Consider the following 13,574-nt stretch of genomic DNA (forward strand, 5'->3'; position numbering starts at 1 on the left):
CTCTTATCATTCAGAGGGTGAGAGTACACCAAAGGTAAAAAAAACCCCAAACCCCAAACAACCCTATATGGACCTCATCTTTGATAAGAGAGAATGAAAAGAACGTACAGATCAAATCCTTGGACTCAGGATTAAGGACAAAAGAAAGTAGGAATCCTTTCTGAGGCCAGTTCAGAAGCCTCCTACAAGACTTGGAAAAACAATCACATTTTAAGGCTTTTTTCCCCTTTAATTTCTTGCAAAGTTTAATAAGAAGGCAAAACCTTTTAACAGGAGCAACTGATGGAGTTGAAAACACAGACGAACTTTCTGTCACATAAAACTTTCTTGAAGTTTCTTCAGCTCTTTAAACCCTACAGAATTTCTCTTGTATATGTCTATTAAGCACCATAGTTACAGCCACATTAGTACCACTTTTCTTTTCCCTTTATATCACAATCTCTATTAAAAAATTGTATGAATCCTGAATCCTACAAACAGCACAAATCCTATGAATCCTGATACTCACTCACTAATGTGAAATATCTCATCGCCACCATCAGATAACTTTTTACATATTATTGATCACCAGCAGAAAAGGAGATGCTAATAAGTTTCAACTCAAGGGTACGTATAACATAACTAAGCCCATATGGTTTAGCTAACACAGCCAGCTTTCCAAGATTATTTTAATATGCATACTTTGGTCCTTGCAGCTGGACAAGCTGGGGTTTTATTTGTTGTATTTTTTTTCTTTCTTTTTTTTTTTTTTTTTTTAATGTCTCCACCATCTGTTTTATGAATCCTTGAATTTATTAAAGGTCATTGTTTCAGCATATGGGGAATTGGATTTCACTATTAAGGCAGAAGTTGGCAAGAATTAAATGAATATATACATTTTAATAAACGTATATGTGCATGCACCACCATAAGCATTTTGGACCACGTAACTTTAAAGTATTTGATAAATTGCTAGGAGGGTTCTTAGAGGGAAGTCTTGAATGAAAGACCTCAAGGAAGAGCTTTTAATCAGATCTTTGGGGACGTGGTATGGATTCTTCACATTTAAAACAGACACAGTTAAGGCACATTCCTGATTTTTTTTGTGTGTGTGTATCTCTGTGTAGAAAATACTATTGCAACACTGTATCAGCAATACCGCAAATATCCACCTAAGATCCTACAGGAGGAGAAGGTGATCTTAAAATTAAAACCTGAAATGAAACAGGTTTCGGTCAGGCTCTCAGAGACTTGTACTCACCAGCACCTGCGTATCTGTGATGCCCACGTCTGTCCAGCTGTCAGGGCAGGGGTGCTCCCACGGTCCAGCCAGCGGTCAGGCACCCCAGTGCTCCTGTCCACGCATGTCGAGTCCAGGATCTGTTGTGATGACAGAGAGGACAGGGAATGGCAGCTATCAAGTCCTTGACACATCTCTGCAGTTCTCTGTAGGCTGGTGACAATGTCCAGGTTTTGGATATGTGTTTCTGAGACCTGGAGCTGACAGTGAGTAGTGTCTCCCTCCTGTCCCACCTCTGGAGTCATCAGGAGTCATCACTGTCCTTTGTCCAAAGCTGGGTGCCTTATGAAACTGCAGGTACCCTGGGGTCTTGAAGGTGCGCCATCCCTGGTGGGTTAACGTGAGCCATTCTAAGAGCCTCTTTCCTGCTGTTTGCCCCTTTGGTGCTTCCACACCCAGACATCCCCACCAGTTCCCCATTCACACTGACCTTAGCCTTTCTATTACAGTCCTGTACATCTGTCTGTGTGCATGTACTGCTTTTGGAGTGAATTGTCTAATGTTTAGAGTCAAGAATTAATGTAGGCAATGCTTTGTAAGATACAAACTTTTGGTGAACGATTACCTATCTGGATCCTTAGGCTGTAAAACCAGATGGCAAGATGATCCTACAGTGCTTACAGAATATAATGCAGCAGAGATCTGCGCAGCTAGGCTATCAGAAGACAGCCAAATGGAAATGAAGTTCTCCTACTCTGTGACCACAGGAAGAATCTCACAAAATATTACTTCTAGCAGTATTAAAACAGTGGCTACTAACATCGAGTTTCTTACAGCTTCATTCATTCAGAATTTCAATAGCATCACTGCCCTTTCTGGGAAAAGGGACAAGGGAATCAAGGTGCTAACATTCAAAGATGGACACAGCGTGTGCAGGACCTCTGCTTGGATATCAGAACAGAAGACTGTGAACAGCTAGTGTTATTTAACCAATTTCTAAGATGAGGCAAGGGGAACGTGGGAATTTGTGTATGTGATACCATGTGTATACTATATACTTATGAGGCTGTGGGTTCACTGCTTGATGAGTCCCTTGGGATGAGAATGGCAAAAGGGGCACAGCCATTCTTGATAATTCTCTTGTATTCCTTGTGCTAAGACGGCATCTTCCTTCCTCCACCCAAAAAATAGTCTGAGAGCAAAGCAAATACAAGAAAAGTTACATGGCATAACACTTTCAGTAATTGATTTTAACAATTGTTTTTGAGATGTGATTATTTTAGGATTTAAAAAGCAACCTTTCTGCTATTGTATTTTAACTATTACTTCTGGGGATAATTTGTTATCACTTAAACTAGATAATTGAAAAGTTAACTTTTAAACTATATTTCTGTTGTTGAATTCAAAGCTCTGTGTATTTATTTCAATAAGGATTCACGGGGTTTTGTTTTTCCACCTTTACAGAATACTTCTACTGTGCTACGTAAAAATAAGGTCACATTTTATGATCCTCTGCTTTGACACATCAAAACAGTTAAGAATCAGTTGGACGCTTAAGTGTTTCCAGTCATCGACTTCCCTACTATAGATAAAAGCCCAGCCTTGGTTTTAGAAAGCCTTTTCTCTCCATGATATATAGTATATTCCATTTAAATTAAGCACAGAGAATTTACAGGAGAAAAAAAGGTAAAAATCTCAAAGACCACAATTAGTAACATAAAATGCTAGCCACGCTTAATAAATATTCAGACATTTTCAATGCAACACACTGGACTATGCATTTTTTTTTTCAGCACAGATTTCCCTCCACAGCCTCATTCTCTATTTGCAGGTCAGACAAGTTTAATGTATCACCACATTAGCTCTGCTCAGCTCATGCTGTGGGAAGGACCCCCGCAGTATCACGGCTGTCCATCACACTGAAGTGATTAGACAAAATCTTGCTTCCCCTGGCAGTGATGAGCTAGCAGCGATGAGCCTCTGCCAGCCTGGTCCAGCTCCCCACTGACTCTTACAGCTGAAGCTGAAAACCCACTGCGTGTTGTCATCCCTGACAGCGTCCATCAGTGGCTGCCTGTCAGCTCGCTGCAGTTTTGACCCTCAAACACTGAGCCAGTCTCCAGCTTACCGTGCCTTGGCATACTGCCATGATGGGTATAATAGGAGGAACAAAGGAATTGCCTCTCAAAACCTGAATTTTTCTCTGCTTTTGTTTTTCAGTATTCCTGAAATTATTTTTAAACGCACTAATGATGATCTATTTGAACGCAATAAAGTACTCACAGTCCCAAATTCAGATATGACAACATGTAGTCATTAAAATAAAGTCTTCCAGGCAGTAACCTTAGTTCCAGTTGGGGAGGTCTGAGATTATGAATTCTGATCTGTCAGTGATAAACAAGCAGCCATATATTCACACATAAGAACAATTCTCGCTGGTATCAGTGTGAAGCATATTGTGGACAAAGGGCAACATTTAACTCTTTTTTGGCAGCTCTTCACATAGTTGGTATCATGCTTCTCAGCTCTTGGACACATCGCAAAACAGGAACTTCAACTTGAGTGGAGTTCTTAGGAGCTACTGCAGTTCTAGAATGAGGAACAGCAACACAATCTGATGTAAACTTTGAGATACTTTGAAGCCGTAAGTACTAAAGAGTATTGTTTTTCCTCCTTTTGTTAGTATGTTTGCACACAAATATTCATTCCCCAACAGAACTACTGCTGTTTGGTTTAGCAAAAATCTAAATATAGAGGAAGTAATTCCACTTGTTCTATGCAAAGGTCTTTTTCTTTTTTTTGGTAGCAGAACACTCTTTATGAGTCAGCAGCAGTTTATTGCTTTTCTGTCTCAAGAATTTTTGAGGCAGGCTCTCAAATTAGGTTGGATCTTCACTCACGTCAGTCAGAGAGAACTGGTTGATTTCCCTGTCTGCAGACTGGTGGAGATCAAGTCTTTATACCCCACTTTTTAAAAATTTTTCTCAACTCAAGGTTTTTGAAAAGCACGTACAAAAAGTTTCATGAAACTTACAAAGATGTGGCAGGGAGTCCCATTAACATTATTGATTTTATTGGCCCTTCTACATCTTTAGCAATGTCTTTGAGAACAGATAGAGAACTTAACACTGTAAAAACTGTTTGCTCTCTTATAATAAATATGTTAATCTCTCCTATGTTTACCCAACAGATAGAATTTTAAAGCTGAGATAAATAAATGTAACATCCCACAGGAACCATGATTGTAGAGTAAAAACATTTAGCAAAGCAGTATGTAACAGTAACAAATATTAATATGACTACAGAAGAAGCCAAAGAACTTAAGTACAGGCATGTGCTGCTATCCATTGAGTATACCTGAAAAACGCGACAGTTACAACTCAATAGACAGCAAAACAGTTTTCCCCATAAGGTTCAATGTACTAATGGGCAAATGCACACAGGAACTCAAGAAATATATACAATTTAAATACACAGGGACAGTATACACCAACATAAGATCTTTCCCATTCATGTTGCTATAAAACCATCCAAAAGAGCAAGAACTCAATAGTACAAAGGCAGAGCAAAGACAAGAGGCATAGCTGTAGACAAGATGCTTTCTGCTTTCCTACTATGGTGTAATACAAAAATAATATTGAAATATTAAAAAAACCCATGTTGTGGGCTGTCTGTATTCCTTGTAGTTACTTTAACATAAAAAAACCTGTGAACAAACACCATAGTTTTGGTTTGGGCAGTGTAAAAGGGTAGAGTAGGTAGTAAGAACCCTTAACAGAGCAGGTTTCTAAATGATTGATGATTAAACTTCAAACAAAAAAAAGATAAGCAACCAAACACACAGTGTTACTAGACTTTCAAAATGCAAATACACAGTGGGAATGGTCTGCCCAGACTACACAATCTAAATCATGGCTGCTTAAATGCCATGTAAGTTCAGACCAGAGCCAGATGAAAAGTAAATTTTTTCCAGACTTCATTCAGTCACGAATAATTATGGATCCATGAGCCTGAATATGATGTTGAGTAAAATAAAGGAACAGTTAACCTGGAATTTGAATACAACTAATAATTAAAGATAAGGGACTAAATTTATAGAAAACATGTCTTCCTGGAGCTCACAGGGAATTGGGCTCTAGTGTCGTGTTGCAACCAAGAAGGTTACAATAATATGTTTAAACAAAGGAATATTCCATACAAGTGGAAAGATTACTTTATATTTGTCAGATTGACTGGCACACTAGAATTTTGAGTTTGTACCAGACATCTAAAGTTTATAGGGGTGACTGTACTAATCAGATGAAAGACTCATTTAGCCCAGTATCTGGCCTTTAACAATAGCCATTCATGGAGGCTCAGAAGTATATGAGCATGGGATGGAGTGATACTTCCCCTGTCTCTGAGCTTCCAGCAGTTCCCAAACTGACAGTTGCCTCAATGGTATCATGATTATCCAACTCTCCATCATTTACTTGATCATATTTTGAACCCATCAAAACTTGTGGCATCTAAAAGAATCAGTGGGCACGAGTTTCTCAACTTAGTTATGAATAACACAAAGAAGTTCTTCTTTTCATTCAATGTAAACTGTCTGCCTGATCATTTCATTTCATGTACCTTGGTTTATGTCCTTTGAATAGTAAATAATCATTCCCTCAAGACTTCCCCCATGTCATTCAGGATGGTATAGATCTCTATAATAACCCTTTGCGGTCATTTCTAAGCTATAGAGTCTTACTTATTCCATTTCCTCTGCATAGAAAAGGTATTCTGTACCTCTGATTATTATTCTCTGGGTTTTTCTAGGTTGCTGTATCCTTTTCTGAAATGAGGTGAGCAGACTTGTAGTATATATTCAAATCTCAGTTCCCCAAAAGTGTATGGAGCTGTATAACGATGTTTCATCCCATCCTTTTCAGTATTTCCTAACACCTTCACTTAACTGCCCACCACCTAAGGCCAAGCTAACATTTATAGGTAACTACAGATAGGCTTATAATTCTCTTTCAATAATGGCATATTTAGAACCTACCACAATATACAAAGATTTTGTTTGCTTGTTTTCCCTTGTGTGCATGTCTTTTTATTTATCAACATTGAATTTCATCTGCTGCTTACTTGGCACTGTGAAGTGGGAGAACAATGGCCTATAGCCATCCTCAGTTTCAATACTCTCTATCATCAGCAAACATTCCTATTCATCCTTTTTTTTTGTCACACAGGAGTATGTTAAATAGCAACCATTCCAGCATCTCATTTCACTGTAAAAATAGACCATTTTTTCTGACTTTGCTTTCTAACTTTAAAGTAGATATCAGTTTCTGAGAATACAGCTCCTTTTGTCTTGTGACAGGTTAGTTTCTTTAACAGCCATTGGCAAAGAACCTTTTCATATGCTTTGGTGTGTCTCAGGGAGGGAAACGCAGCTGGTGCAGAGCAGAGCTATGGATTTAACGAAGAGATATAAATACTTACAACACTACAGTGGGGGTCAAAATACTCAAGGATCATGTTAAAAGATGAGCTTATTGCAATTAAATATACCTTCTTACTGAAAAAAATCTTGTAAAAATGACTACTTAATCTGAAAAAAGGCTGTGCTGGAAGTTGAAACATTATTTAGACTAGAAATAAAGTGCATTATTTTTAAATGGTGAAGACAATCATTCAAATAACCAGCAGCAGTAGTGGATTCTATACCATGTACAATATTTCTCAAAGGTATCTTTCAGTTAAAATTATTTCTTGCAAGTTCTATGTTTTCTATTATTAAAAGAAGTAGATTAGACTGTTCTAATGGCATTTTCTAAGGTGACTCTAGAGTCTACTTAATGATGTGCTGCTTTATTAATTCCTTTTTTGGTCCAGTTCCTCGAAAATGTACTAACAATCCACTTCTGTACCAGCTCAGCCTGGAAATCTTACACAGGTATTAGTTTACTAAAAATAGTCAGTTAATAGTTTTCTCTCTCTAATCTCATCCAAAGAAATGTGCTATATTAATAAGCATTCATACTGTGGCATTTACAAACAATGTACGACTCTGGTACAGACTGTTCTTGTGTGAACACTTTGGCTTAAAATACTTAACTGCTACTGAACGTCTTCCTTGAATCCTTTGTCTGAATAACCTGTACAAGGGACATCCATATGCAAAGTTAGTAGCTGGCCACTTTCTGATTTAAATTTCAAGTTAAACTGCTATAGAGATCCTGTGACAGATGTGGAATACAACAGCTGCTTAAAGGAGCAATGGATGTCTGCTCCCATCTCCTTGAATGATGGTGATATAATGCCTTTCTTCTAAAATTGCTGTGAAGATCTCCCATGTGGCAAAAGGCAGCCGGCATAGACAATGAGAGGGTTCACTGCTTTCAGCATTATGATTATACAATTATTTCTGTCTGATAAACTGTTCGAGAATCATCTGAGCCGAAAGCCATAAGTCTGTTCAATGCTATATCAATTTGTGTAATATTTTTTTCCTGTAATCAAATGTCATATTTCTGTTCTAGTCAACTTTAGCTTATAGTGAGACCACTGGCTTCAGCTTTTCCACGAGCCATATGATCTCAGTGTGTATATAGAGTTATTGTCCTTGCTCCAAGCTCCATAAACAAAAAGAAAATATATTTATTTGGAATGCATCAGCTACATTTTTTTCCTGTAATGGTGAAAAATGTGCCCAAGCACATCTCAAGCGATGCTTGTAATTTGTAGTTTACTGTACGCTGCTGACAGTTTAGAGATCATATAATGAAGTGTGAGGGGTGTGCTGATCACTGCAGACCTAGTTATGTTACATTTCAAAAGATATGCAGCAGACTCACAAGCATCCACCACCACTCAACAGCTTATTAATCAGCAGCCTGCTGGTCTCTTACCATCTTTGCTATTCCACACTGTCAGGAGCTATGCTTACACGAGAGCTCTCAGTGAAGTTGTTCCTAGGAAGGATACAAATACCTGTCTTGTCCCTTTTCTGACTGTAGAACATGCTCAATGCTGATCCAAATAGGGCGCTCTGGATAAATGGATGTTATTTCCCTCAAAAAAAGAAATCCATAGGAAACCACATAACCAGATCTGTCTCCAAGTTCAGTTGGGGTTCAGCATAAGACTACTCTAAAGAATGAAACAAAATAGAGAGAGACATTTTCAACATTTCATAATATGCATTTTTTTAAAAAAATCTCTTTTTCCCAAACAACAAGCAAAATAATTACTACTTATATTCAGAAAACAGCAATCAAGCAGCCCAAGATCAAGAGTAAATTCAGTTAAATAGAGGAAGCCCAGGTAAGGTTGCTTCTAAATTGTGCGATAATGAATGCACACCTCTAACTTTCTAGCTTTGAAAAATAAACAGGTAAGTTACCTGCTGGCTATTTACTCCTAAGCATCTGGGTAGTACTGTCTGGGACTTCCTTCTCCAAGCTGCGACGTCAGGAAGCACGAAATGAGGAATGGGAGGTTTTGCCAGAAATATGTCAGGGCAATAAAAATGGGACTACACAATGAACACTCTCCTACACTCATGTAAATAGAGGGGAGGCTAAGGATGTGATATTGCAGTGTGGTTTGCTTGAGAAACAGTGAAGAACCAAAGATTTAGTCTATTACTTTTTATTGAAAACATTGTTCTCAGTGAGGTTTTCTTGTTAGTGAAGTATAGACACAATGCTGAACTGAATTGTGAACTGAAGATAAGAGAAAATGGTAATTAATTCAAAATGAATGCAATGAACAAGGTTGGTCAGGCCATTATGAGCACAGGATGGGGTCTCCTATTAAAATAATGCCCTCTACTAAATTTCTTTTGAACATCTGAAATTTTGGTGGTTCCAGCTATGACTTACCACTCTTTAAATAGCGGTTTAAAAAAACCTGTGTCCATAGAAGGCATCCAGAACAGTCATCCTCCATATCTTCAAGAAAGCTCATACTGTGGGGTAATATTTCATGCTACCTACTAGCTCAACAAGAACTCCAGACAAGCCCTACACTATGGTGAAAATGGAAAGCACAGAATGAAAAAATTGTCAGCCACAATACAAGACTTCCTAAAAATGTAGGTCTGTTCCCAAACAGTGGCACAGGGGCCAGCAACATTACTTTTTAAGAAAACAGCTATCCCACTGTGAACAGTTTGCCGGTTGTACACTTTAACAGCTGTTAACTCTTCAACTCTCAAAATAATATTCTAATAAATCCTTAACGAAAGGGCTTTTCATTAGACACAGTTCACTTGTGTGCATTAGAAACTGTGCCACTGACTGATTCACAGTAATTAGTCTCACCGTGGTAGGCTTTTGATGTATCATCTTCTATTTCAAGAGAGAGAAGCTGTAGGATGTGGTGGGATGATGGAACTGTTGTGAACATGTAGGAATTTCACTGTGAAAATTATTGTTGACCATACAATGTGACAGGGAGCCAGCTCCAACCTTTTCTTTTTTTTTTTTTAAGTAGAAATTATCCATTTTGCATCCTTGATTTTGTATTTCAGTAAAAAGTGGACATCTTTTATTTTAGAGGTGGGAAGAAAAGCAATTATTATCTTGCCTTGCTAAATCTACCAATGGATATATGAGAAAACTTCAGTGGGTGACAGTTCATTTGTCAAATATGGTATACACAGCATGGTACACCAAAGTAGAAATTAATTATTTCACTCTGATTTTTTTATTATGTATTATTTGTAAGACATCTGTGCTCAGAACTCCCAAATGAACTCAAAGCTCTGCAAATTCAGATGCTGTAAATTAGTACACATGTCACAATCAGGTATTTATAATGGTTAAATATAAAGAACGTGGAACGGCCATACTGCCCAGCCAGCAGGTAGAAAGGCAATTAAAAAATATATGAACAAAATGTTTACACTTTTTTTTGTCTTTTTTTCTGAAAGCAAAATGGGGGAGTGACAGGAAGTAGAAAATTAAGGATAATAAGGGAATTTCCTACACACACCAGTAGGAATACATTAGTGTTTTTTAATTTCATTGACATTTCAAAAAGTTTCAAATGAAATTCTGCCTGCAGAAAGACTATTAACTGATCATCCATGCAATCTCTTAAAAACAAAACACCAATGAACAACCAAAAAGAAGAAGGAAAAAAAAAGAAAGCGGAAAAACTTTTAGGATTCCTATATGTTATGTAAAAGTGTTCAGACTAGTAATGGAAAACACTAGATCAACTCTCAGGTTAAATGGACAGGATTATTAGCTCTTATTCAAATTCAGTCAATGGATTACATTCTTTCTGTCACAATTAATATCTAATTGGTTTTCTAAGACATTTTAATTTCTTTCACTTCTAAGTTTAGATCATTGGCAGCTTTATCATTCTGTGCCTGCTGATGCAATGAGAATTAACACTATCTTTGGGTGCTTGATGTTAAATTAACACCATTTCCAATGTGCTCTTGCAGGAAACACAAAGTATCACGATCTGATTACTCACCTAATTACTTCCTTCCCATCTGTCCTTTTGACTAGTAACCAAAGCACTTTTGGTCTTTTTTCCTATAAATGAATGAGTACCTTCAGTATTTTCTTTTCTCTTTGGTCAATAACTATGAGACACACAAAGCCCAGGATATAATCCAGGTGCATTTGCCTACGTCCACACAGAGTCTGCTCCAAAAATCCTGTAATCCCTTTCCAAGCTTGTGTCTTGCAAATCTGTTCTCCCTGCAGGAAAACTTCTCCGCACCTCTAGCTTCTTGTAGTCTTCCACAGTTATGTATGAACAAACAGGGCCCCTCACTACAGGAAAGACTTTGAGGTGCTGGAGCGTGTTCAGAGAAGGGCAACCAAGTTGGTGAGGGGCCTGGAGCACAAGTCTTATGAGGAGCAGCTGAGGGAGCTGGGGCTGTTTGGTCTGGAGAAAAGGAGGCTGAGGGGAGACCTTATCGCTCTCTACAACTACCTGAAAGGAGGTTGTAGTGAGGTGGGTGCTGGTCTCTTCTGTCAGGTGGCTGGAGATAGGATGAGAGGAAATGGCCTCAAGCTGTGGCAAGGGAGATTTAGGTTAGATATTAGGAAAAATTTCTTTACTGAGAGGGTTGTCAGACATTAGAATAAGCTGCCAAGGGAAGTGGTTGAGTCACCATCGCTAGGGGTATTCAAAAAGCATGTAGACAAGGTACTCCAGAACACAGCTTAGTGGGCATGGATGATGGTTGGACTCAATGATCTTGAAGGTCTTTTCCAACCTAAATGATTCTATGATCCTATTGGAAGCACAAATAAAAATGAGCATATAATTTTTTTTTTTAAAATTGCATATATAGCATCATTATGGTTTTTTAGTTATAACCAGATGCTCTTTTCTGTCTTAAGTCCAGCTCTCCACAGATCCTAATAATGGGAAACGAAGGAAGGAGTTTAAGCAGCCCATCACACTTGCTATTATTATCTGGAGAGTGCAAGTTATGTGTTAAGAAAAGCAGCCACCAGGAAGGGACAAGCAGTAATGGAGCTAAAGGCAGGAGAAATACACCTACTTCCCAACTCAGGAGAGAATAGTACCTTTATCCTTGTCTAGCGTGCTACACCCGATAGGCTAATTTAACTTACCAATGCCCTACTTTTAGGAAACAGAAGAGGCTACACAAATTCAGTATGGATTGCTGAAACAGAACATCTTTTGTTTTGGCAAATTACTCAAAAGATTATAACTCCAAAAGAAAATCATAAACTGCTAAGAACGGAGTCTGTCCTGAATATTATTATCTAAAATGTGAACTAATCACTTCTGCTGTAGCCATATGTACAACAGACCTCTACAAAGAACATCAGCTTATCTGGCACTAATGAGAGGGAAGCAAGAGTTTTGATTTTCCTCAGTGGCATCCCAAAGTGTGAATGCACTGTCGCAACATCCTAGTAGGTACCTATCACTGTAATCAAGCGCTGCAATACCTTTGAGGTGATTATCATTAACAAGTAACAGTTAAGTCATATCTGGCAAGATAGTTGCCTGATTTTAACGTGGTATGTGACATTCTGTGTAGACATGTACCATGTATCTTCTCAAAACAGTGTTAAGCAAACAAAATCATATTAAATAGATAGCAATTTGGGGGGGGAGGGGAAGGTTTCAAATTCATTTTTGGCTAATGTGATATAGCAATGTCATGGCACATATCATGCTTAAAACAAAAAAAGTCAAACACCTTAAAAGGGCAGAGGGTTGCGGAGCATGCCAAGTTATCATCCCATGACTATTAGTGCAACATGTTATGACAGAATATACAGTTTAGGCAGGAGAATGCTATTTTCAGCAGGCTTTATCAAAAGTCATGAAGCCTTGTTTAAAGAAGAAACGTCATCTGTCAGTGCAAGAAAGTGAATGAATGATAATCTTTGTTTAAAAACTGCCAAGGAGTGATTCAACATTCATCAACTCACTTCATTCTCCTTAGCAAAATTTAAATATCCAATTTAGCAACCTTTCACTTTTCCATTTTAGATGATGGTATGTTACTAAACTCATTTTACAGAGAATAATTGGTAATAATACTTCCTTTCTTTCTGTGAAATTCTGAGATGATTCATGAAATAATTTCCATTTCACCTGGAACATTTTCCCTTCTGCAGTACCTGTGGAATCAACCCAATTGTCTGTCTGTTTCAGAAATCATTAGCTCTCCAGCGCAAACCATCTCTTAAGATGCTTTTATTACTTCTGAAAGCTCTACCTCCTAATGGACAGAAGGTAATCAAGCACAGATGCTATTTGCAATGAATAGACAATCCAAACTTTCAAACAATTGCACAGCATTGAGCTACTCTGAGTACACAAATAAGCTTGTTATTGTTTTTAATTTTTACACATTGGACTTGAAAATTGCAGCCATATGAAAACATTATGCAATCCTATGGCTCATGGGCCCAGTTCAGACTCCATTTTGCCTGAATTAGAAAAGCAAAGCAAGCGCTATAGAACTACAAAGGCTTTATGATCTTGATCTTACTTGCTTTGAAAAACCTCCTGCAGACTTCAATGGGATTTGCAATAGACCTTCTGTGAGTTATAGAAACAAGATCTGCTTTTTGTATACTTCATGTGAGTTCTCTAAATAGGAACTAAATAATATTTTGACATTTTAGCGTAGTAGTTGGTATTTAATGGAAATATTTCCAGAGATCATTGCACTTGATATTGATCAGTACGATTACTGACATCAGAAATATGTCATTTCCATAATACTATGGATTAGTGTGCTCAGAACGCTACACAAGTCATATCAGCAGTACTAAAGAGCAAAGAAAAAAACAAACCACTTATGAAAATTCTGTAAATAGCAAAAAAATTTCAAAAGGCTGACCTTTTATGAACACCC

General features: G+C 37.8%; 1 long non-coding RNA gene across 1 annotated transcript in view; it reads right to left on the reverse strand.

Moving 5' to 3' along the window:
- LOC142031086 (uncharacterized) overlaps window positions 1-13,574 on the reverse strand; it is a 141,739-nt gene that overhangs the window by 103,341 nt on the left and 24,824 nt on the right. Inside the window, exons 3-5 of the long non-coding RNA XR_012650399.1 lie at window positions 8,186-8,344; window positions 3,503-3,808; window positions 1,241-2,411 (exon numbers count right to left, since the gene is read on the reverse strand). This is a non-coding gene — a long non-coding RNA (uncharacterized LOC142031086). The remainder of the gene's footprint in view (window positions 1-1,240; window positions 2,412-3,502; window positions 3,809-8,185; window positions 8,345-13,574) is intronic.

Source organism: Buteo buteo, chromosome 5, assembly GCF_964188355.1.
Source record: "Buteo buteo chromosome 5, bButBut1.hap1.1, whole genome shotgun sequence".
Taxonomy (NCBI): domain Eukaryota; kingdom Metazoa; phylum Chordata; class Aves; order Accipitriformes; family Accipitridae; genus Buteo; species Buteo buteo.